Source organism: Sturnus vulgaris, chromosome 3, assembly GCF_052056855.1.
Source record: "Sturnus vulgaris isolate bStuVul1 chromosome 3, bStuVul1.hap1, whole genome shotgun sequence".
In the NCBI taxonomy this organism is placed as follows: domain Eukaryota; kingdom Metazoa; phylum Chordata; class Aves; order Passeriformes; family Sturnidae; genus Sturnus; species Sturnus vulgaris.
The window spans coordinates 99,251,732-99,276,386 of record NC_142245.1 but is presented as its reverse complement, the minus strand read 5'-3'; the positions used below and the strand labels follow the sequence as shown (position 1 = coordinate 99,276,386).

Here is a 24,655-nt window from a genome sequence, read left to right as displayed (position 1 = left end):
CCATGTGTTAAAAGATTTGTTTTGATTTTATATGCTTTAAAGATATTTTCCATCAATACTGTTCACATTTTAATTACAATAATTACATAGTTTTCCAATATTTTTTTGTGCCTTTGATTATATGCCTAAAAATGTTGCAGCTGTGTTTACCTATATCCTTTTTGTCTCAGGCTTCATCTGAAATGAGAATATCATTTTATATATAGCTTTCTACTGGCTTTGTGAACTGTTTTTCACAATACCCCAGTTTAGCTTCATATACATTCATACAAAGGAAAGTACTCAGCTCTCTCAATTTGAGTGATTCTGGAACAGAAAGCAGGATAGGCAGAAATTCCCAGTGTAAATTGTGTGACTTTTCAAGAAACAGCAAAATGTGTTTTCTGTTTGAACAACATAAAGATGTGTATTACCAGAGAATGCTGCACAAAAAAACACAGTGATAGAAAGATACACCTTTGCCTATCATTATTAAATGGAAAGGGAGATATTAGAAAAAAAAAAGTTGATTAGAAACTGAATTTTTTATCCTTGCTTCCAGTAGTGTATGCAATGACCAAATACTTTTCCATCATCCTTCTTCCAGGGATATGATTTTATCTTCCATGTAGCTGACCTATTTCTGGGAAAGAGGCAAGGTGAAATAATAATAATTTTGTGCAGTTGATGTGGACAAGAGATCTCTCACTCATTATTAAAACATCCACTACCATATGTGGTCTGTAGAGCAGCCAGACATTTGTGGTCCAGCAGCTGCTAAGGATTTCTGGTGGATTAGGCTTAGAAGTCTCTTCACTGGGAATTGGAAAGGTCCAAGGAATCTCCACAGTGGCTATTGGAATTCCCTTCCTGCATCAAAGACTCCAAAAGGGCAAATCTGAAAGCAATTGTTTCATCTAGATTGCTCTTCTGCCAGCTCCTGGAGGCAGCTAGCAGGAAGAGAAGAGCTGCTGTTGGGGTGGGAGATGTTAAAACAATTCACCAAAAGACTTGAGAATCGCTCCCTAAGAAAAAAAAGAATGGAAAACAAAGATAAATGAGGAAGAAGAGGACAAAATCTGAACAAGGAAGGAAGAATGAACTAAAAAATAAACAGATGAGTCATAAAAAGTGGGTGATCAGGATCTCCAGGTCCTAAGGCAGATATAAAGGAAGTTTCCATATTTCCTGCTACTACTTTCCATTGAAAACATTTTGCCAGAACTGGATGTTTTACCTTGCATGCATTACCTTTTCCAGTTACTCCTGAAACACACAGGCTTCATAATCCACTGAATAGCTAAATAATAAACTGAGAGATGGAGGCAAAGTATTTAAGTGCTTTCATCTTCTCTGTTGCTTATATAGCATAGTGGAAGTTTTCTTCCGAAAATCCAGGGGGCTATGGGCCAGCATCACCTTCCTCTTTGTGGTGCCTATTGGGTATTGTGATCCTTCTTTCATAAACTTGACCAACAGACTATTTATAATGAAATGGTGCATTTTGCTACATTTTCATAATAGACTTCCAAAGTATTCCAGGTAAAAAATGTTTATCAGAGTCTGGGATCATGAAATATTATCAACCTCAAGCACTCGGTAATCATGAAACTTAAAAACTTTGAGATTTTTTGGAAATTATTTTCTGATTTGCATTTTTGTGGTGTGATTCAACTTTTGCCACAAATGTGAGGGCTAGGAAGCTGCTCCTTTTTTATGAGACATTGAGATTTCCACTTAAGTAGTGTCACTTCAGGAATTGCTTTTTCAAGAGAAATTACAAATATTTCAGCATTCATACTAAATTAATGATTTGCACAGCATTCCCTTGACTTTTAAAGACAACTCAAATTGCTGCATATATTTTGTGGACAGCCCCTTATTAACTGATCATTTGCTGTGACAACTGCAGTTTTTATTTCTTGGAGAGATTTCCCTCTAAACTTTGTAACCTAAATACTGATTTGGCAGCTTATTTTCTTAAAGCAAAAGGACTGAAATTATTTTTTCAGACAACTTAAGTGAAGCTGATATTAATATCAAAACCAATGAAGTTACTTTCATCATAAAATACAATCAAAGCATACAGAATGTCATAAGACATCTCAACATCTCATACTCCATATAAAGGCACATCTCAACATTAGATATAGCTTGAGATAATTAATATTGTGCCTTAATTTTGGAAGTCTATTTAATTTACAGGATTTTTTTGGAAATTGGTCTTTGATTCTGGAGCATATATATTTGGTTTATTTCACAAAACAATAGTCAAATGGGAAGAATTCATTGCTTCATTTTATGACTGTGTTCACTGACTGGGATTAAGTCAATTTGCTCCAACAGAGATTTCTGATATACTGTACTGGGTAAGAAGCATTACCTGCTCAAGGAGCAAGCCAAGCCAAGCCCTATCGTTTAATATGTGAATATTCTTCGTTCAGGTGATCCTTATACAATCAGAATTATTTAAGTTGGAAAAGACTTCTAAAATCATTGTGTCCAGCTGTTAATGTAACACTTCCATATCCTTATATGACCTTTGATTTTTCTGAAATAATTTGAACTTTTGGCTCTTATAGCAAAAGACACAATGTGATATTTAAGCTCAGAGACCAATAGAAATACTGTAACAGATGTAGAACTTGTTGCAAGGATAAAAATGTCCAACAGTTTGAGGGTCCTCTATTTCAGGGCTCCAAAGGTTGAAAGTGTAAGTTTTGTGTTATTTTAGGGTTTTTTTTTTAAGAGGTATTTATGAGGAAGGACAGTCACTCACTATGGGTATCAAGATATACTTAGATATTTGAGGGAGAATTTGGACTGCTGATGGTAAAGTGGAGATCCTACACAAATCATCTCTGTTTTCAGCTGGGCTAGGTGTTCCCTGTAGGACAGAGAACTGAGTCAGCATTGACAGCTGATGTTTAGCTGGACACTAAACATTCCACGTAAACTTGCTCAAGACATTTTCAATCCTCAGGACCTGAGACAGGATTATTTTTTTGTTTTAATCTTGGCTGCTTTATGTGATTCACCGCAGTGAAAATCAAGTCACCTAAAGGCCTTGCTATAGAGCAAGATGCTTAAATTTAAGCAACTGAAATTGGAAAAGTTGACCTTGTGCCTTCCTCTAGTGTGCCAACCCTGTCCAGGGGACATCAGGCACAGCATCACCAGCCAGGCAAGGGAGGGATTGTCCTGCTCTGCTCTGCTCTGGGGCAGCCTCACCTCCAGTGCTGGGGCAGTTTTAGGTGCCACAATGTAAGAAAGGCTTTAAACGATTGCAGAGTGTCCAAGGGAGGGCAACAAAGATGGGGAAGGGCCCTGAGGGGAAGCCGTGTGAGGAGTGGCTGAGGACACTTGGTCTGTTCAGCCTGGAGGAGACTGAGGGGAGACCTCACTGCAGGTACAACTTCCTTGGGAGGGGAAGAGAGGGACAGACACTGATCTCTGCTCTGTGGGGACAGGGACAGGACCTGAGGGAATGGCCTGAAACTGAGTCATGGGTTGGGGGATTATGTTGGATTTTAGAAAAAGGCTCTTCAGCCAGAGGGTGTTTGGGCACTGGAACAGCTCCTCAGGGAAGTGGTCACAGCATCAGCCTGACAGAGCTGAAGAAAGATTTGGGCAATGCTCTTGGGCATATGGTGTGACTCTTGGGGCTGTCCTGTGCTGTGCAGGGCCAGGACTTGGGCTTGATGATCCTTGTGGGTCCCTTCCAACTCATTCTGTGATTCTGTGATTCTGTGAAAGGGGGTTGTTGTTCAGCTCTGTGTGTTTCAGCACTGTTTTCATTCACTGGTCCTGAGAGACAGTTGTGCCAGACTTGTAAGGGTATGATTCAAAAGCTTTCGTAAGAGTGACTGCAATAATCACTAAACATATAGTCATAAATTACCAATATTGAATACTGATGGTATTGAAATATTTATCATCATTAAATATACTAGGTTCACAAGTAGAATATATGTTTATAACTATAGTACTATGAAGTGTCTATGGGATCAAGGACACTGGCGTCTTCTTCAGCTCGATCAAAGGTATTCAGAAGCCACATTGTGTCATCAGTGGTATTGCTACAGCCTCAGTGTTTTTGGTAGGTTTCCTGGGGCAGGGCCAAGACATTGTTGCTGCAGCAGAAGAAATAAAACTTTTGCTGGATCAGAAGGACTTAGAGGAGTGAAAACCCTGGAAACCTTAATTTTGCCAAGAAACTAAGCAGAGAGGGTTCTAAAAAGATGCAGGCAGAAAACTTGATAAGTCATTTGGGATTTGACATCATATCTAGTACAATATAAAACAGTTGTACAGCTTGAAACAGAATTTTTCACTTTTTGAACCATAAAGCTACTATTCAACCTTCAACATTTCTGGTGAATCAAGAAGTATTTTGGTCAACCATTGAACATTCCTGTTGGCCACCACATATCCTATTGGTCCATGTTTTTACTGAACACAAAGGCGACATAATGACTGATTATTACACTTCACTAGACTTCTGCTGATCATTAACACGACCTCATGGCCTGCTGATGGTACACAGAGCACAGCTTGGCAGCTGTGGAACCCAATGTCCCAAGGAGTGTGTGGAGCAGGCATTTGTATCCAGGTTGTTGTTCTAACAGGCTTTGAGAGGTGAGAGATGCTTTTCTCATCTTCTGGTGGCCTCAGCAGTCCACTTCAGCAGCACACAGCAGCATACAGCAAGTCACAAAGCAGGTAACTACAATATTGTTTGCATCCCTTTGTTAATCACATTTCCCTCTCCTCTCATCTCATTCACAAGTTTTCTTGTTATCTTGGTGCTGAATATGGGAGAATTTGATTCATAAAAATATTTGAATCTCTGTAAAATGTAAGGCTCCTTTTCAAGCGTCAAAAAAAGAGGAAAGACATCAAGGGAAACAGGAAGACCATCCCAAAGGAGGGGCAGTATCTATATCCAAAGTAATTACTTTCTATTCTACGAGGAAGTGGAAGTTGAAAGAGATTTTTTTTGGTGCCTACTTCTGCTACAACCAGCCAAACACCTCCACAAAGGTGTTTGCACTTCAGTCAGTTCCAGAGATCTGTCATTGTGAAGACCATTCTTCAACCAATCTGTGAAAGCAAATAAACTCTTTTCAAACACTGAAGTCACTAGTGACCAGGAGTAACTTATCTGCTTGATTTTAAGTTTAGAAAACTGATAGAAAAAGCAAACTAGTGTTAAGAAGCGAAAATTATATTGGCAAAAAAGAAGCAAAGAAGTGGTCAGGAGAAGGACTTTACAAGGTATTCACCTTCTCCTAACAGCTATGGGAATCACACAGAAATATCATATACTAATGGTGTTAACAAATACAAGACAGTGTCTTGTAATACCAGGACAGCTCTGCTCCTGAAAACCTAGAGGTTTATGGAGGTTGTGTCTGGAGCATTGTGTAAAATCTCAATCAAATTAAAAATAATATTCCTAATCAAGAGGCCAGGCACAGTAGGGTAGAGAACCCCAAATTTGGAAATGAATGTTGTGAAAAAGAAATAAGATTTGAGTCAGGGTAAAGAAGATTAATGGGCCTTGACCTGTCCTTTTTTCTGAGAGTACAGTGTCACAGTCCTTCCTGATGGAGGCGGAAGAGCCCCTAGATGCTCTCACACCTGAGTGTGTGCATTGCTGGGGGCTCCCACGGGCCTCCAGCACCTGGGTGGCCTTGGCTTTCAGCTGCTGGGCTTGCAGAAGGAGAAGGGACAAAGTTAGGGCTCAGGCCAGTTTATCATCAAGGAAGGACATGCCTGTAGAGTCCCTATTGCCTAGCTTTAAGCTTTCAGAGAGTCCATATTTGAAGTAGTCAGGATCATTTTCGGTCAAAAAGGAAAGGTAGGATGCAGCCGACCTTGGCTATTTTAGACATTTATTTTAGTGATGAATTGCAGCCCAGGATCTCCCTTAATCTAGCTTCTTAGACAAGAAGCTAACTCAGATTTTAGATGTTTAAGTTGGTCAGATGAATCCTGACTCCAAGACAGAACTTGCTATTATGAGTAGATGTATTTGTCATTTGAAATGTGTATCGTGCATGTTGTATGGTCTTTTTAATGTCCTTTTATGTATTTCTTGCCCTTAAAAATCAGGAGCATTTCTGGCTCACATTTTTCATCTTTTCTTCTGTGTTGTTCTCATACTTTCTCCCCCCCAAAATGCTCACGTGCTTCCACCCTTGACTACTTTTGTTTAACAACACTGTCTTTATTCTCCCCCTTCTAAAGTAAATTGAATGATCTATATGCAGGGGTGAAAGGAGAAGGTTTTCTTTTGATCCAGCAGTCGCCTCCTCTAGTTTCTTCTCTTGTATCTGGCTGCATGGGTCAGAGGCACATGATTTGCATTGTGTTTCTATAGTGCCTGGTACAATGGAGCCTGTTCCATGGCCAGAGCTCTAAGGCACAATGGTTGTACAAAGAACAGGGGAATAATGAATAGTGAATGAAGTAAGAGCTAAGTAAATAGAGAACTATGCTGAGGTAGAGAGGGGTGCAGGGGCAGTGATATGAGAGAAGGCCAGAAACAAAGAGCAGGGGAGAAAGAACCAGAAGATACAGTGAGAAGCATTGGAGATTGGGGGTTAAGAGTCTGGTGTCACAGGACTGGAAGTGAAATGGAAAATAAAAATAAAATGTGAAAAAGGATACTACAAGAAAATAATTATGAAAAGTGAATAACATGAGAGTAGTACAGAAATCCCCAGAAGGATTAAAAAAATCCTTAAGTACTCAGGAGAAAATGAAAGTAAGAGGGTCAGGAGTCAAAAAAACAGGATAAAAAAGGCGTGATATGCCTTGCGATAAACTAATTGAATCCAGTCCCTTAAGAACACAATGTTCTAGGTGTTTTTTTGTTTTGTTTTGTTCTGGTTTGTTTTTTTTTTAATTCAAAACTTCTTGCAACAGTATCTTTATCAGCTTATTTTCCTAAGGCAATAGAATATCCCCTTTTTCCACCTGGTTGTTCTGCAGTTCATATTCAGAAATGACTGAGTGTTAGTAGGTGATGAATTTTGCAGCCTGAGAGTGACAATGTTTTGTCCTGCCATGTCAGCTAGAGCCTGCCCTAAGATGCTCAGCTGTCACTGAGCTACACGTGTACAGCTGAGGGTAGGGTTTAGTACTGTTTTCCAGCATACAATTAACACAGAAGGTCTATACATTATCTCATCTTGCATTTTTATTATTTGCAGCTTATTGTTCAACTGAGCATGTATCATTGGTTAATTAATGCTGCCAACACTCTGCTCCACTAAATGATTGTTTAGCCTAGAGTGGAATAAAATACTACAATGACTAATACAGTATCATTATGTAACAGAAAATTAAAAATCTGATAATTTGATTGGAAGTCTCAGGTGAGTTTTTTGTATAAAAGCGTTAACCTCAAATAGCTATAAACAGGTAAATGTTTTATTCAGCTGACTGATAAGGAATAAATGCTTATGATATAAATTACGTATAATTAATACTCTTGGGATAAAAAAATGTATGCTAATAGGTTGTCAGTTAATTAGGAAAGGAATATGAGGTAAACAAAGGTGATTAGAGTATACCCTGGGACTATAAACAGAAATTGTGCCTTAAATAATCTGTAGAAAAACCTCACACATGAAACAGCAAATACTTCAGTTTTAATTTAGAGCAAAAACATAATACTTTATGGAGAAAAGCACAGAGGAGATGTTAAACGAAGAAGCAGCTTGTGATAAAAGATCTAGAGGCTGCATAATAACTCACCTTCTCTGTTCTGCTTTACCTTGGTTTGTATATTGTCTTGGTCTATCCTCAGGTAAAAGAAGGCTAAAATAAGATTTGTAAAAAATATGGCAAATAATGTGCTGGAGGACCAATTTTAGCTCATAAAAATGACAGCTTTAATGTCTGGTCTTAAATCTGCAACATGGGAAATGTTTCCCAAATCAGTTTATGCTTCTAACCTGCCCTTTGACTCACTGATCCTCTTTGCTTCTGCCAGTATCTTTATGTGATAAATGTGACCATCCTCTTTCCTGCCATTCTATAATTTCATTTGTAGTAGACATTTGAAATATCTTCTCATGAAACAGGACTGAAGTGGAGAAAGACATGACAGAGATGAATGCTCATTACATTTGTATTAGAAGGGGACAGATCTGTGTTGCCTTCCAAAAACAGTCATCCTGGAGAAAAATGAAGATTCATCTCCCCTATGCCCTGTTTAAGACAGCAGAAAAAAAGCAACTATCAAGAGAAGAGTTTAAGAATGAAGCAAGTATATATGACACTTTTAGTATTCTCCTAGCCTTCAAACACTTACAGCTAGTGGGCTTCCTGACATGGAAAGAATATATACGCTAATCTCCAATGAATTTATTCTTCATCAGTCTTCCCATTCCTTCTTTGAGTGTATGTAAGCATTAGCTATTCCTGAGACCATCCAAGGAGAGTGGTGAGACCAACAACAAACTCATCAGCAAATGCTGAGTGGAGTCATTTCAAGACACCCCTGCAATGCTGTGCAAACTAGAGTGCCATTGCCCAAAGGAACATAGTGTTATTATGGGTTGCAGAGGGAAGGGAATTTTTGGATTGTTTAAAACTTACTTGAGGTTGTACTGGCTATGGGTAGGAGAGGTCTCAATGCCAAGCACTGGAATGAGAGGCTGTCAACCTAAGAGTCTCACTGGTCTCCATTCCAGAGCAGCTGCTGGGGAAACCTGGAATTGGGGTTACATACTCCACCAGTAGATTTCAATCCAGACAGCTGGAGAAGATGAACAGGACTGAGTCTCTGTGCTGTTCAGGTGTGTTGAGTGGAGTCTGTGCTTGTGTGGGTGTTGTTAAAGGCACTGTTTTCTGTGCTGATCCGTGGGGCCAGCCATATGTCTGTGTGCTTGTATGCCTTCTGGGAATATGTACCCAGCTGCCTTGCCACTGGCTGGACCTGGAGACTCACTTCTGTGGCAGCCTTGCATCCATGGGGACAGGAGTGACCCTGGGGCATCCCCATGAGGGCCAAAGCTGCATTTGGTTACCTCTAACAGTACACGGCTGCAATCCACAGCCTGCAACAGAACGATTTCATGCCCAGGGGAGTTGAACAGGTCAGGCACACACTGCTGGCTGCTGTTTTTCCTGAGTTGCTCTCCTCCCACCTTATTTGACAGCCTCAGGTTCATGTCTCAGAAGGGATAGTCAAAATTGGCACCTACCTCCTCTCTATGTGCCTCTCATGAAAGTTCATGCAAGCAGTGCTCTGAGAAAGTTATTGAAGTGTGGAAGGATCACCAGCAAACAGAGCCCTCTGAGAGCCACCGTCCTGCTTTCTGCAGCAAACTGCAGTTACAGCAGTGGCCGTGGTACAGATGGACATGGCTTCCTCCTGCAAAACACCATCCCTTTGGAAAATTAGTTGAGTCGCCTTAAGAACTCTTTTTGGAGCTTTTTTAAATGACTGTAGGGGAGTCTAATGCTGCCACATTCTTAACTATATTCTTCAGGTCTCATGAGACGGACTGAATCGGGTCAATGTTGTTTTCCTAAGGTGCAAAAGAGAACATTCTTCTATCCCTTACACAATTTAGTCATAAAACTGACAAGAAAGCTTTTGCAAACATATTCATCCTGCAGGGTATGTCATTACCAGTTTTTCAGTGAATAAAAAATAAATTAAAAAAAATTATAGTGGAAATAAATGCCTAATTTCCCATAAAGCTCATCTCTATAGAGGGTGTAATTCCTAGTGGAGTGGGTTGGTAAGTTTTTTGTTTTCTTATACTTAGGATCAGTTCAGAAAATGCATAAATTAAATCCCCATTGTATATTTTATAGTTATGTGAGGGAGCAGCATGGGCTGGAGCTGTGGAACCAGACCTGAGGATGACCCAGCACTGGCTGTGCCCTCACCCACAGGGCACAGTCCCAAGGTGCTGGTGACAGGGTCCACTGGCACACTCCAACACAGCAAGTGATGAATCAGGGCCAGAGCACAGGATGGGACTCCAGCCAGGACTAAAAGGAGATGGAAGCAGAGATGGGGCTGGAGATCAGTACTGCTGCACCATCACTTGGATGGGACTGGAGGCCCTGGGAAGCTGCAATGAGGTCCTGAGCAGGGTGGAGTGAGGTCCCAGAGAGGCTGGGATGGGACACGGCTGTTTGTGCCCTCAGGGCCCTGACAGTTATATATTGGATGATTGCTTAATTTATGTGAGATAAAGAAGTGCCATAAATTTATTATTAGCAGTAATATTTATATCCCTGTACCACCTACACAGACTAACAGACAACAACCTTTCCCAAGCGTAGTAGGAGAAGCGATATCTTAACGATGAAGGGTAGAAGACAACCAAATATATGCATTTTCCCCAAGACTTTATTCACACAAGAATAAAATTTATGTAGGCTTGGGTCAAGGACTTTTTTAATATATTGATTATTGCCTTTAGATATGGTGACTTCACAAATATACGGAAATCCACGGACTATGATATAGCAAAGGAAGTCTAAATCAAAAGAGAATATCATGAAAGCACCTAGCTTTGGTGCATTGTGCAGATGTGGCCAAATACTTGCATACATTTGGGCTATCTGAAAGTGGTATTTGATTTCACTCAGGTATCAAGCTACCACATAAAGTATCTGAAATAAAAAGTCTTTCAAGTGTAGTATGTGATCCCTTCAACTCCTTTTAATGCATGGAAGATAGGAAAATACTTTGAGAAGGAAACTCTTTAAGTCATAAGACTTTAAACATAACTCAAAATATAAAATAAGATATCTGACACCAGGATCTGTTCAAATCCACTTTTTGAATTATCTCAGCATCACAAATTAATTGTGCATTTCTAAGATTGTTTTTTGCACAGTTTATATGCCAGTGACTAAGACCATATCTATTTTCTTCCTCCAAAGGATAGGCTGAAGATGGGAAGCGCAAAACATTTTGCCAGCCTTAAATATGGAAGTTTAAAATCACCAAATGAAAGCTTTAGCATTGGGCTTTTAATTTGGCTCATGCTTTCAGAGTCTGGCAGGCTGATGAAGTGCAATTGCCACGGGTGAAAGCAGAGCATCAATTAACAGACACATGCAAGGTTGGCACCTACCAAAAATTCACCCTGAAAGATTTAAAGACAAATAACTCAGTGATCCGACACACCTGGAAATCTTGGAACAAACTTCACAGAGTTATGAAAATTAAACCCACTAAAAACTTCCAGTTGAGTATCTGGAACAATGCTATGTGGAGGCCAAGGAGGAAAATGATACTTTGTATTATTAATTGTAAATAGCAGATTATTTATGGAGCAGATTTTAAATAAATTTTTAGTGATGCAAAAGACAGCGTTACAGGTAAAGAGCACAATAGACAGTCTTCCAAAAAATGATCTCTGAAGACCCAAAGCGTCTGAATCAAAGATATTGATGTCTGTAAAAGTTTTTTCCATTTACTTCAAAGTGCTTGGAATCTGACTAACATCTTAAGAAGTCAGATTAAAGCCTTCACAGATGTACAGGAGTCTATGGCTTCCCAGATGAGTTCAGCCTATATTGAAAGGTGTTTTGCCATCGAATAAAAGGTAAAAGTAAAAACAAATACTTGAAAATACTTTATGTTTGCCTTAAGATGATTCAGGATGTAAATCTGTTTAAAAACACCAAATCAACTCTGACTTTTTTTTTTTTTTTTTTTTTTTTTTTTAATATGTCTTGTGAAGGCTTTGGGGTCACAAATAAAATTCCTTAAGTAGAAATAAATTAGCTCTAAGTGTGGAAATACTGTCCTCCGTGACTGAATAACTGCTCCCCAGCACTAGCTTTTGTGCATTTTAGTCATATCTTTAAGATAGTATATAAGGAAAATTAAGAAATTAAAATGTCCTTTCAAAGAACATATTTATATGATCAACTTTCTTGTTATCAGAAGAAAGTTTATATGGATGAATTCTCGAAAGGCAAGACCAAGCATAGAAAATGTCTGTTCCTGATGAAAATGTTACCAGACTATTGATTGTTCCTTTGATGAGAATGCAAAAACTTCTTTATTATGAAAGACAATACAATCTGTTACAGACAGATATATTTCAGAGTTTTTAAAATAGCTTTCTAATTGAGTCAGTATTGCTTGGGCCCCAGTTCAACAAAGCACTTCAGGGTGTATCAACCTTTAAGTTTGGCAGGGTTTATGTGCCAGTTACTTGATCTTAATCATTAGCCATTAAATAAATGCTTAAACGCTCAGCTGAACAGAGCTGTTTTTAAAGCACATTACACTGAAAGAAGCCCCAAGAATACATCATTTTCTTATTGGTCTTCTTCCCTCTTGATGAAAAAATCCTCTGATTTTCTTTTCTCAGTCTCTCCTCTTTATAGATTGGCTGTATTCACCAGTTCTCAGAGACCCCAAAAGGTTTTGAGGGACTCTGCACTAAAAGAGTCAGGACCTCCTCTGTCTTCCTTGGGCTACAGTGCTGTGGCCTTTATTCCTTCCCAGAATTTTCACTGGCTCATGAGCCAGTTCACACGAGTAACTAAATCACACGTTGTTTTTATGCTATATCTAATTAAGTGTATACAAGTGCTTTCATCTATGCTGCAGGTTGTAAATTTGAGTTTAGGAGAAGCTACTCAGAGCTGAACCTCCCAGGAATATATTAGGTAAAAAGTAATTGTGACAATTGTTTTAGTATTAATTTTAGCATAGTAATACCATGAATAGTAATACCATAAATATGATAGTGAAGATTGAATTCACTCTTTCAAATCTCTAGCAAATTCCATATTGGCAGCATTATTTAAAGTTTCTCAACACATTATGGTTGAGATGGCTTTAATTATCTTTAAATGAATTCTTCTGAGCAAAGTCTCTTGGGGAGACAGTTGAAGTTCACAATTTTTGGGACACCTTAGACATGGATAAATCTGTGAATTCCAAACTAGTTTTTGAGAGGGCCGGAGATCTGTGGAAGGCTGGTATGTTATAGCTGAAAGTATGGAAGGGCACAGCCCAGGCAGGCACAAACAGGTGCAACCTTCTTGAAGTCAGGAAAAATATTCTGATTTGAACCAGCTGAGATCTTACTGTCTGCACTTTGGCTAAGGAGACACAATTTGTTCTGGCCCAGAGATTCAATTCTGACTTTTAAATAACTTTTTTTTTTTTGGAGTAGAAACCAGGTGTTATTTCCAAAAGAGCTTTGGATTTCATCTGTACTTAGTCATACTGTTTTTTAGAATATCTCTCTGCCCTTTTCTTGGATAGGTCTAATACTTAATACTTTAAAATAAGAGGTGGTTTTTAATTCTTCTATTTCTTTAGCTGCATAGGTATGGTATGATCTATGCTTGTCTTTTATTTGTAGGTCTGCTTCAGGAGAAGGGAGAAATGAAAGGAAGAATAAACATGGGGTAGGAGCAACACAATAAAAGAATATTTAAATGATTTCAAATGGATTGTAAAGTGTTGAATCATAAAGGATTGGCAAAAAAGCCCTCTCCTCATGAGGTCTAGCTAATATTAGGAATTATTGCCTCAAACGCTGCAGGTGTGGATCCATTTCTTTCATTGCTAGCAAATGGGGTTGCAACTGCCTTTGACAATGTAAAAGCTGCACAATCCCTGTGCCCCAGGGCAGACAATGATGTTGGTGAGATGCTGGTTTTAGGATAGAAAATTACAATAGTTATATAGTAAACAGCACCTGGAAGTTTACTAATGATTTTTTCAATTAACAGCAGCACTATGGTCTGATTATTCATGCATGCTTTCTATGAAAGGAAAGAAAAGAGGCAGATGTTGAAAAGAATCAGCAGTTGAGGGATATTTTAAATTTTTTTTGTAACTGGAGGTAGAGTCTCCTTCCTGTTATCACTACTTCTGATAATGAGATGCCAAAATTAATGAATTAAAAGTTTTTTAAAAATTTAAAATATTTGAACTGTTCTACTCTCCCATTAACTCCAAATACTCACATGAAATGTGCATGAAAATGGACAAGTATGTGTATATGTGTGTAAGAATCTTCACACAAGACTTTATTCTCTGCCTGTGGCTTGATATGTCATTTTGGCATCCAAGTAAGAAAAAAAAAAAACTCCAACAAAAAATTGCATGGCCATGCATATCTTCAGCTTCAACTACTAGATCATCTATGATAATAATGGCTGGATCTCTCCCCTTAGAAGTTCACCAGGTGTGCACCTGCCAGGTTAGTTATTTTCAAGTGCTGAGATTCAAAAACACTCCACCATCTGCAGCATAAATTTAAAAGTACAGTAAGGCATACTGGTACCTCATATATTTTCTCTCTCTCTAGTCATCATTTATTTTCACAGCTGTTCTCGACCCACTGCCAAGCAAAGACCTCTTCAATTTCTTTTCTATCATATTGAGGGTTAGTCAGTATCTTAACAAAGAATGGGTGAGACAATGCCCATAAAATACAATCTCTCTTTTTCTTTAACCCTTGTAAATTGCAATAACTAAATATTTTTTAAGCCTCTGAAATGTTCTCATCTCTTCTCTGCAATAGGCTGTTGCACATTATTCTTACAGGACTTCTAGCCTGATATTGCAAATCCAAGAAATTATAGGAAGAAATTCTTAGGAAACTTTGGATGTTCATGCTGATATGTTGGGACTCAGCTCTTCTGGGGTTTGTTGGTCACTGATCTTGTGTTTTAAAGGGCAGGTAAAACCATGCATGTTTTGTTCTTGTCTCTGGTCAGACAACTTGTATAAAAGTTGTAAAAGACCTTGCCAAGGGGTGAAGTTGATAATATGGTGAATGTGAACTTGAGTAAATCCATTCTCTGAATCAAGACAGGGCTGGATACACTATGTACTGCTGTCTGTATAGACTCCTGGTTTGCCACAGATTAAAATTTCCCTGTTGCTTTTCTGGTTAGTGTCCAGGAGAAGCAAGTGAGATTGAAGTTAAATTTTTTTAGTACTAGGTAAGTGATTGCTGGATATTTCAAACATCTTTGGTATCTTCTGAGATATTTGCAATGCTGGGTTACTGCCTCTTGGAAACCAAGTTGTCTTGGACCTATCCAAAACCTACCTGAGAAAGATGTCAGGCACAAGCCAAGGAATCACAGAAAACACTGTACCAGAACAGGTTGGTGAGCTGCAAGGCAGGACTCACCCCCATCACCCTGCTGAAAGAGCAGCAGTGATGAAATGTTGTCCTGCTGAGTGGGACATGGGTCTGGCAGGACCCTCCTGTGTTCTGAACGCCCTTGACTTGGCAGTTATCTGTAACTGCTCTAATTCAGCCTGGGCAAAGGGCTGGTCTTGTGCACGTAACATTATAATTTTTCTTCATGTTTTTACATATAGATAGGAAAATCTTAAGATTTCTTCATCTCCTTACTTGAATGGACCTTTTGGCTCCTTAATTACCCTGAACTCCCTTGGGCTTTTCATTTCTTATTCAAATTAGGACACTTCACATTTTCGGGTTTAACTTTCACATGTGTTTAGAAAATACAAGTATACACTTATGTGTATGTGTATGTGTATGTGTATGTGTATGTGTATGTGTATAATCTATTATCTATCTAAACCTACTCAGGGACAATATATTCAGGAGAATATAAATGTTTATCTGGGAGATGTCATCTTGCAAGTGAGAATGTCTGACATTGTTAATGAAGTCAGCCATAATAGTTCAGGTGTGCAAATACTTGTCCAGTCATTGGACGGGTTCTTTCTCAGTTAAATTTGGATGCTATTCCAGCCAAGAGCATCATGCTTTTATGAGCTGATTATAATGCACATTGTGTCTATCCAAGTATACAATGCAGCCTGAAAAATGGTTGAATAATATTAACATAAAGACACTGAGACGTCTAGATACTTAGACTGTCATTTACATAATCCAGTTAAACTGGAGATATGCACTCGTGTATATAGTATGGATAAAAAGAGCAAATACAAAACTTTAATGGCTCAAAATTCACAAGACAAATGAAGTCACATAGATTTCAGGCAGTTGTCTGAGTTCAGTGAACTGCCTCCTGGACTTTGGACAAAGGACCTTGTTTGTGCAGGGGCAGATGTTGATGAAGGGGAGAAGGTGGTTGAGGGAAGTTGGACTCCATCCCACACCACCTATCCATGTGGTTGACATCTTTTGTAGTCAGGTGAAGAGAAGGTAGCAGTGTGGCTGTGTGGTCTTTTCCCATGTCCAATCTTCCCCAAGTCAAGTGCCATCTCCTTGCCAAACAAAGCACTTTTTCTGTCTTGTGAATCTCACTTGAATCCTTTGATTTTAAAGCCTTTGAAATGCTGAGATTTCAAAATAATTTGCAATTGCTCTTAACCAGGTAGGGTAAGATACGTAATTTTTATCAAGATATCAAATGAAAGACAATAATTGAAAATATCATAGCAAATGAGACCTCTTAGACAAATTATTCTCTCTCTCAGGTTCCTATGTCAAACCAAGAGTTTAGCAAGAGTATCACACATGCTGCACAAATTATTTTGTGTTCCTGATGAGCATTACTTGGAATCATATGGTATGGCTTTCTGGTAGCCAAGAAAGCTGTGGCTGACTTGAATTTTCTGACTTGTCATTCCTGTGCAGTTTTTTTCTCAAGGGAAGATCCTGCAGTCAAAGAATCTAATCTGAAGGAAGAGAGTGTGCAATTTAAATAATGCAGAGATAGGATCCTCAGGATCTGCCAGGCATGGAGAGATGTCAAAGATGAAGCAAGCCATTATGCTCTTATACTACAGTGAATTAAGTCCATCAACATACTGATTCAATTGTGATCTCCACAGAGTGTATGAAAGTGTGGCTTGTCCAGCTGGGGAAATCTGTCTTTTTGGTTGGTGCAGAAAAATCAGGGATACTCTTTGGTGCAATTTTGAGGATCAACTCGCAGTCTTGTAGCTGGTGAACAGAAAAGGATATAAAAAATTATATTTTAATAAGCTCAGTTACGCCTTTCTTAGTGTGGTACATGTAGTATTTGGAGCTCAAGAACACACTTTGCTACCTGCAACATTGGATTTTTTGTTTCTTGATCAGTCAAACTAGGACTGTGTTCTCTGGCTGTGAAAGCCATGGATCATTTGGAAACAGCTGTGCTTGTTGTTGACCTAGAATAAATGTAAGGCCAATAAGAGTGCAAGTGCCTATGCTTATATTTGCTGCCCTTGTGAACACTGTTGAAGTATCTTTAAATTAGGTTGTTTCGGCTTGAGGCCTAATCCTGCCAAGCACATTTTTAGCATGTGATCATGTGCCATCAGTGGGAATAAACCAAAATAAACAGAATCTGAGTGTGCTCAGTGTCTCTGAAAACTGGACTATTTATTAATGTGTGGGGTTCTCGTTCAGTAGCATTTGAAAATTATGCTCACTTTTTTATTTCTTTTGGTGTTTTTGGAACTGTTTTGGAAATTGTTACATTACAATATGCAAACAGACCATAATATACCTGAACGATAGAAAGGGTATGAGTAATAGCCAAATTCTCACTTTTATACCCCAAAGAGCTGGAGAGGTCAGAAAGATAGCATTTAGACTGACAAAACAGATGTTTAAATGTTGCACTAAATAGAAAAGACTCTTTTGACTATCTAAAACTGTAATTGCAAAACTATTTTAAGGTCTCTACTAACAAATGAGAATGATTAAAATTACTAGAATGATATACTTTCTGCTTTTGTGTTTCTGGTCATAATTATGTTCTCTCATGTCAAGAGTAGACTCCTCTTTACTGTCCTTGGTTAGTTCACCATTCATAGTCAGCCAGTACCCATTGACAGATTTACCCAGCAGAAAATACCAAATGGGAACAATAACAGCTGAGCCAAATATATTTAAAAAGAAATAACAATTTTCCTATGTTCTGTACTACCTAACAAACAGCACTTTGCTAAGCTGTAGAGTGGGAGTAAACTATGGAGAGAAAAGCACAAAAGAACAAAGTGGTAGTGATGCTGTTGGTGTCACTCTTCTTCTGAGTCAGATTTGAACTTATGCCCCAGCCTTGTGTTAGGTAGTATAGTGCTGCTGAGATTGCTGTGTTTCAGCTGAGATATCAAATAAAGGTCCCGACCTTGTTCTCATTAGAGATCCCTGGGTACTTGTTCTCATTAAAGATCTCCTGGCACTTTTCAAAAGGGAAAAAGTGTTAGCCCCAGTGTCTTGGACAAATTCCAGCTTGGGTAATTATGTTCTTCCTACCTAAATTCCCTTGACTGTTTCAATTCAATGTTATTTTTAATTTCTTCCCTAAAACTGTATATAGTATTATCATGTGTTGGGAGACAATTTCCTCTGGCACCCTAGATTTGCTTGCATTTTTGAGGTAAAATTGAAATTTTTATATAATATAAATAATTTGTTAAGTCTACAAAGAACTAAAGGTCTTATCACTTAATGTAAAATCATTTTTAGAATGTAATCTAAGTCTTTCATGTCTTGCAATGATCAGTTTCACACAATTATTTCCACTAAGAAAATACCTTTTCAGACGGATAGTTTGAAGGTACCTTATACATTATTTTAGTTGATACATTTAAAATCAAATGTTGTAGTGTGCATTGAATATCAACACCCACAGAATACTGGAAGACATGTTCAGCTTAGAAACCATTTGTCTATTCATTTTTTTATGAGCATGAAGAGACAGAACATGAAAAATAGGTGTGGAGAGAATGGTACTGACATAGTGTCCTTTGGACGACCTATTTGCAGAAAACCATTCTAGAGAAAGGGCATGAGCCCAGCAAATGCAGAAGATGTTAGTCCCATCACTTACAATCTTAAAGGAAAATTTCAGGAGTGGTAATGGAACAAGAACCCCCAGAGAACAAAAGAATTAGCATTAACCAAACTTAAAGGTTCCAGCCTTTTAAGATACTAGAGATAAACCCAAAGTAGACTATTGAATAAAGTGTATACCTTCAAGTACATGCACAAACACATTTCACAGGATTTGGAGGGGCAGTTGTTCTGGTATGGCCTTTCATGGGCAGAAGTCACTCACTGTTACATGTTAAATGTGCTCAGTGATCCATCTTGAGATGACACAGTCCCAAAGGCTGGTGGCTGGCACATGGAGGAGTTGCACGTGTGGCTGGCTCATGCAGTGACTCTCATCCTATCCAGTCCAGTCCAGTCCAGTTCAGGTGTGTGTGGTTTGTGCCACTGCTCAGGACTGGTCAGTTTTGGCTCCCTGTACACTCAGTGGAAGCAGAAGGTGTCAGACAGATTACTGCAAATGCAATGTGGGTCTCTGAGAACAGTCTTGTGACAAAGGAGGCAAACCCAAGCACGAACATCTTTTCTGAATGGAGGTTGCAATATATGTGCAGGAGCTGTTAAGCTTTTGGGGGATTTCCCATGCTAGCTATCTTTTGTTCAGGGAAGCAGTTTTGTTTGTTTGGTATTCCATTGTCATCACTGAGATGCAATTCCTCAAAGAAAGGGATCCTGGAAGAATGAGAAAAAGGGATTGTGGGCCTGATACCACCTGATGCTGCCGAATATTTTAGTTTTGTGAAAACTGACTGTGCTGAGTTGCTTGTTTGCAAAGATCCACTTATGTACAAATGCTGAAACCTTTGGTGGGAATTTTCTTTTTTTTTACCTGTTTTTGAGTGTGGTGGGTTTATTCAATACTGGGTTGGTTTTTTTTTATTTGTGCTATTAACTTGTTTTACTGATCCATTTGCACAGATTCCTCTAAATTGCATATTATTTTCATTATAATTTGTATCTGTTTTTTAAAAAAGAAAACCTCACCAGAGCTGTTGCCATGAAAATAAATTAAAATTGAAAAGGCTATAATTACAATATTAGCATGTAATTATTTCTAAAAACTACAATACAGTACAAAGCAATAAAATAGGAACAAGAGTTGAACAACTCACACACCAACTTTGTTGTGTAACACTAAGCAGTTAACTGCATGCTAAGAAGTAATCAGAAACCCTGAGCCAAAATTCCCATTTGGACAGAAGTCCCTGTTCTGGATAGTCCTGTTATATGAGATCAGACTTTTCTGAGAACCTTACAAATGAGCAGGCTCTGGGAGACTGGCGGATGGAGTGAGATGTCCTTGGTCTGAAACTCTCTGGCGTTAGTATCTAAAACACCCACCGTGGCAGGGACTGAAAGGTCACAGCTCCACCCAGGGCTGCTCAGGGAAGCTCCTCTTTGCCTTAGGGCGACGCAGAGGTAGGGGCAGCAGTGCTACATTTGAAAAGACAGCCCTTTCTTCTCTCTTTAAAGGGCACCCTGAAATCCCACAAGTGAAGAAACCTGCCTAGGAACAAGGTCCCACAGCAGATGTGCTGTTTGTGGTACCCACTACCATATGACATTTAAGGTGATGGATGATACCCACTGGCTGGAGGATCAGCATATGACAATTTGATCTCATCTACTCTTAGCACAATATTCTGAAGTATAATTGAAGACAGTGGGAACATAGGACTAATTTTATAACTATTTTAGTCCCTACCTATTCATACTTCCCTGCTTTTTGAGGTCCCACTCAGCATCCAATAGATCACGAAAGTCCTAAGTGATTTATCTAAATTCTGGTCTTGGGAAGAAAAGAGCAAACAGAAAACAAGGTTAAAGGTGTAACACAAAGACTGATGCCTTGATTTTTGGCCAGCACTTCTCCCTGTTGAAAAAGGACATTATTTTTCTTGAAATGAGAGATTTTTGCTGTATTGAGGGATAGATATACTCTATAGAGTTTTGCTAATTTTTTGATAAATTAATTTGAAACAGAAATAGCAGTATACACTCCTTTTAAAACTTGTAGCAGGGAAGAATTCTGCAAGGTTCAAATTTAAATTTCACCCCTTAAATTTTATTTTCCATTAATTTTCTACAGTTTGAACATTGTTCTTAATTTTAATTCCTTCTTAAAAATAAGTATACGGATTTAGGAAACAAAGTATATAAATAAATTTTCCAGCAATTTTGTGTTGCTACATGACATAGATGTGCTGGAGCTGCTGCTTGTATCCTGAATATGACCTTGATTAGGGATAGCTTTGTCAATGAGTTTAGACTGGTCCTACTCCATCTCAACAGCCATCAGGACCTGAGACATGTAACTTAAAACTTTCTTGAGTTTGTTTCAATTACAGACACTGTTTTACATATGCTTAACACAACTTAGAATAAAAAAATAAGTTTTAGAGCCATGCAGTATACTACTTCAGATGCTCCTGTTCAATACTTAGGAGGAAATAAAAGTCAGGATTTTTCTACCATCCTAATTGCTGAAGCAAATACAGTCTCTAGAAGTGGTAAGAAAGCCTGCTCCATGAGGCAGTGACATTTGATATCTGGGAGGAATATTAAAAAATTATTGTTTTCCTCTTGCCAGGGGAAACAAATCTGACCATATCTAAAAGAGATGCAAATGAAACTTACAGGGAACATAAACTCCTGGGTTACCTATCAGCTGTTCTTATGCGGAGGTCAAAGACCTATTCTCAGTTCTCCATTGTGCAAGGGCTTAATGTGAACAATGAGCCAAAATTAATGGAATTTATATCCCTTTCTTGCAGAGTGGCCTCAGCTCAGGATCCTGAGTGGAAATGTTATTGCCTAGTCAGCTTCCCCCATTCTGGAAGTACCATCTTTCATGCTGAGATAAATCCATTTTCCACAAAGTGAATGGAAGTTATTCCATGAGAGTGTCCACCTAGAACAGCTAAACCCGATGGTTTAAGTATATCAATTTCCAGGATCACAATCTCAGTTGTTTTATTTTCTGCACATACCAGTTGACACGTTGCTTTCTTGAAAGAGTAATTTTTATGGAAGAAATTATTATCTGAGAACAGAATATCTGAAAAAGGACGAGATTTGGCATTGATCAACTCCAAGACCACTAGCCACAAGCTACAGTGCTTTTCCCCTCAAGACAAGATTCAAGAAAGTTGAATCACAGTATGTCCCAAAATAATTTAATGAGCAAGAATTTCAAATTAAATGATAAAAACCTTGTAAGGGCACTATATCCCAAAAATACAAGTCATCATGGATTTTTTTTTAACCAACTGTGTTTTATTTAAAATAATAACAGTAATTAAAAATACATGTCTTAGAAGCACGAGCAGATTAGTTAAAGAGCATTTTAGGATTATAAAAGCACTTTCCATTGTATCAACCAGATGTCATTTCAAATGCTACTGTTTGGATTAATTAACTGAGTTCAGGACACCAGATATATTAAACCTGCTAGTTGTACTACCCATGCTCCCCCATATCCTTTTGTAATTTGTTATTAAAATCTTGGCCAATTAGAAAAACACAATCTATTAAGTAAAACAGCACACTGAACCAATCAACAGTAATTACTCAGACTAAGAGCCATTTAAATGATTTATGGCAGAAATTAAATGATTTAAAAATGCTTCATAAAGGTGTGGTTTGTTTCACACACACACATATACAGCATGTGGAATATATGGAGTCTATGTTAAAATTATACAATTAATTACCCCACAGAAATGTTGCAAATAATGTATTTTAGTAAAAAGACCATTATAACAGGATATAATTGATTTAAAGCACTAGTCTGGTTAAAGAATACAGCAATAAAGTGCTTCAGACTGCAATGCAAGAGCAATTCTATCTTATAGAGATACCTAGTTACTTTAATAAGTCTGTAAAACTATGTTATAAAACAGTAGCTTTTAAATTACTTTCACCCTAGCAGAGATTATGATCATTTTATGGACTATAATGCAAATACATTTCTCAGCATATTAATAAATTCTAACATTTGCTGCATTGAAGACTAGAGGAAAAGTGCTGTCTTTATATAAATATAGGTGTTCTTCCTCTAGATTTCCTTTAGGCTAAAATAAATTAGATGTAGATTGACTAGTGTATGATAATGCTTCCTTATCTATACCAAAAATTACATTATAAGTTTGACCACTTTAAACTGGGTCAGTTCACCTGGGTTGGACCCAAGGTCTGGTCTCCAGTGCTGGTCCATGACAGATGCTTGGTTTTTAGAATTTAAGACCAGTGTATGAACAAATTTTCATACTTTTGTCATCAGCCTTCCCACATGACAAGCCATAACTTTCCTCCCTTTGCTGCTCTGGTAGATGCAAGAGCTTCAACCAAAAGACCTGCCCATTAAAGAACCAAACCCAAAACCAATGATGAAGACATTTTTCAGTACCTTGGTGACTGTCAGAAGAGAAAATTACTTTTAGAGATAAGCTCTCATGATGTAGAATTGATTAAGTGCTAAAGTTAACGTTTAGTAAAAGATATTAGTGTGGCTACATAAAGCTTTGGTTCCTTTATTGTTACAAAGGAAGACCTCACAGGAGAAAGGCATGGGAGCATTTGCAGGTTCTTTAGCAATTTACAGTGAAGCTGGAGGAATAACTAGGAACAAAATAGGTGAAAAATATCAAACCTTGTACAAACCACCTAGAGTAGTCATGGGTTGATGGCAGATAACCTTTTTCATTCAGTTTAAAAATAAATAGTAAGTTCAATAAAGGAATTTTTATTTATATTTATGTCCTTAATTTTTATTGAACCTCTAGTGTGTTCTTTAATGCATTCACTTTATCTGTGATACCATGGCAAAGTTTCTAGACAATGACAAAAGGTGATAAGATACAGGACTGTTTTATTTCAGTGTTCATCAGCTTCCAGAAGTGATATTATCTATTTAAAATAGTACTGTGAGGTGTGATGACACTAGAACACTAATTTTGAGGACATGCCAATTTAACACAGATAAGCATGCTCCAGAGGTGCTACAGGGATGGTGTGAAAGAACATCTGGTCTGTAAATAAACAAAAACTATTCCAAGCTTAATCCTGTTCGTGAAAGAAAGAGCGCTTTTTTTTTTTTTTTTTTTTTTTTTTGGTAAGTGTCTGGCTGGGAGGGGAAAACAAATTTATCTAAAGCAAAAAAATGCATTTTTCCTACTTCTGCAACCTCTGCCTATTTCAGGTTAAAGATGGGATAATTTTTTTTTTTAATTAATGAAGCACAATTTCTCTTTTTCCTCTCTTTGCAGCAAGTCTTTCATGGAATACTGATCAAGAAATATGATGCAGGTGATTGCTGGAGCAGGGTCGTTCCCTGTCTGAAATGGACCATACAATTTCTGTGGTCACTGGAATCTAGTCTGTAGAAAGCACATGTTCTGCTGAGTTGCAGACAAGTACTTTGAGAGCAAAGCACATGGAAATCACACCCTTAAATCAGCAGAGCAATCTAGGATGGACAAAAGGCAGTCCACATTAAAAGATAAGGAGATCCATTTCTGCTTTCCTTCAACAATTCATGCACAAACTGCAGATATAGATAGACAGCAACTGTGTTATCAGATATGTGAAAATGTGCTGCTTAAGAGAATTTTTTTTCAAAATGTTCAGTTCTAACAAAATTTTAATGACTAAGAATATGTGAATAAATTTGAATACATTATTTTTTGAGTGTTCAACTGTTTATTATCTTCATAGTCTTGTTTTAAGGAATTTCATGGCTTTACAGCAATACCATTTAGTGGGTTGTCCTTGCAGAAGGCTATGCAGTAGAGGAACTGGGAAACGAATATGCTCAATTAATTAGTTACACTATTAGATCTTGCTTCTATTTAAAATCTAAGTAAAATACTAATTTGGAA

The 24,655-nt window shown here is 38.0% G+C and overlaps 1 long non-coding RNA gene across 2 annotated transcripts in view; it reads left to right on the top strand.

The window, feature by feature from the left end:
- Nucleotides 1-24,376, top strand: part of LOC106857558 (uncharacterized) — a 125,605-nt gene extending 101,229 nt beyond the window's left edge. For both annotated transcript variants that reach the window (XR_015802911.1, XR_015802909.1), the window contains one exon: nt 24,044-24,376. This is a non-coding gene — a long non-coding RNA (uncharacterized LOC106857558). The remainder of the gene's footprint in view (nt 1-24,043) is intronic.
- Nucleotides 24,377-24,655: the final 279 nt, after the last annotated feature.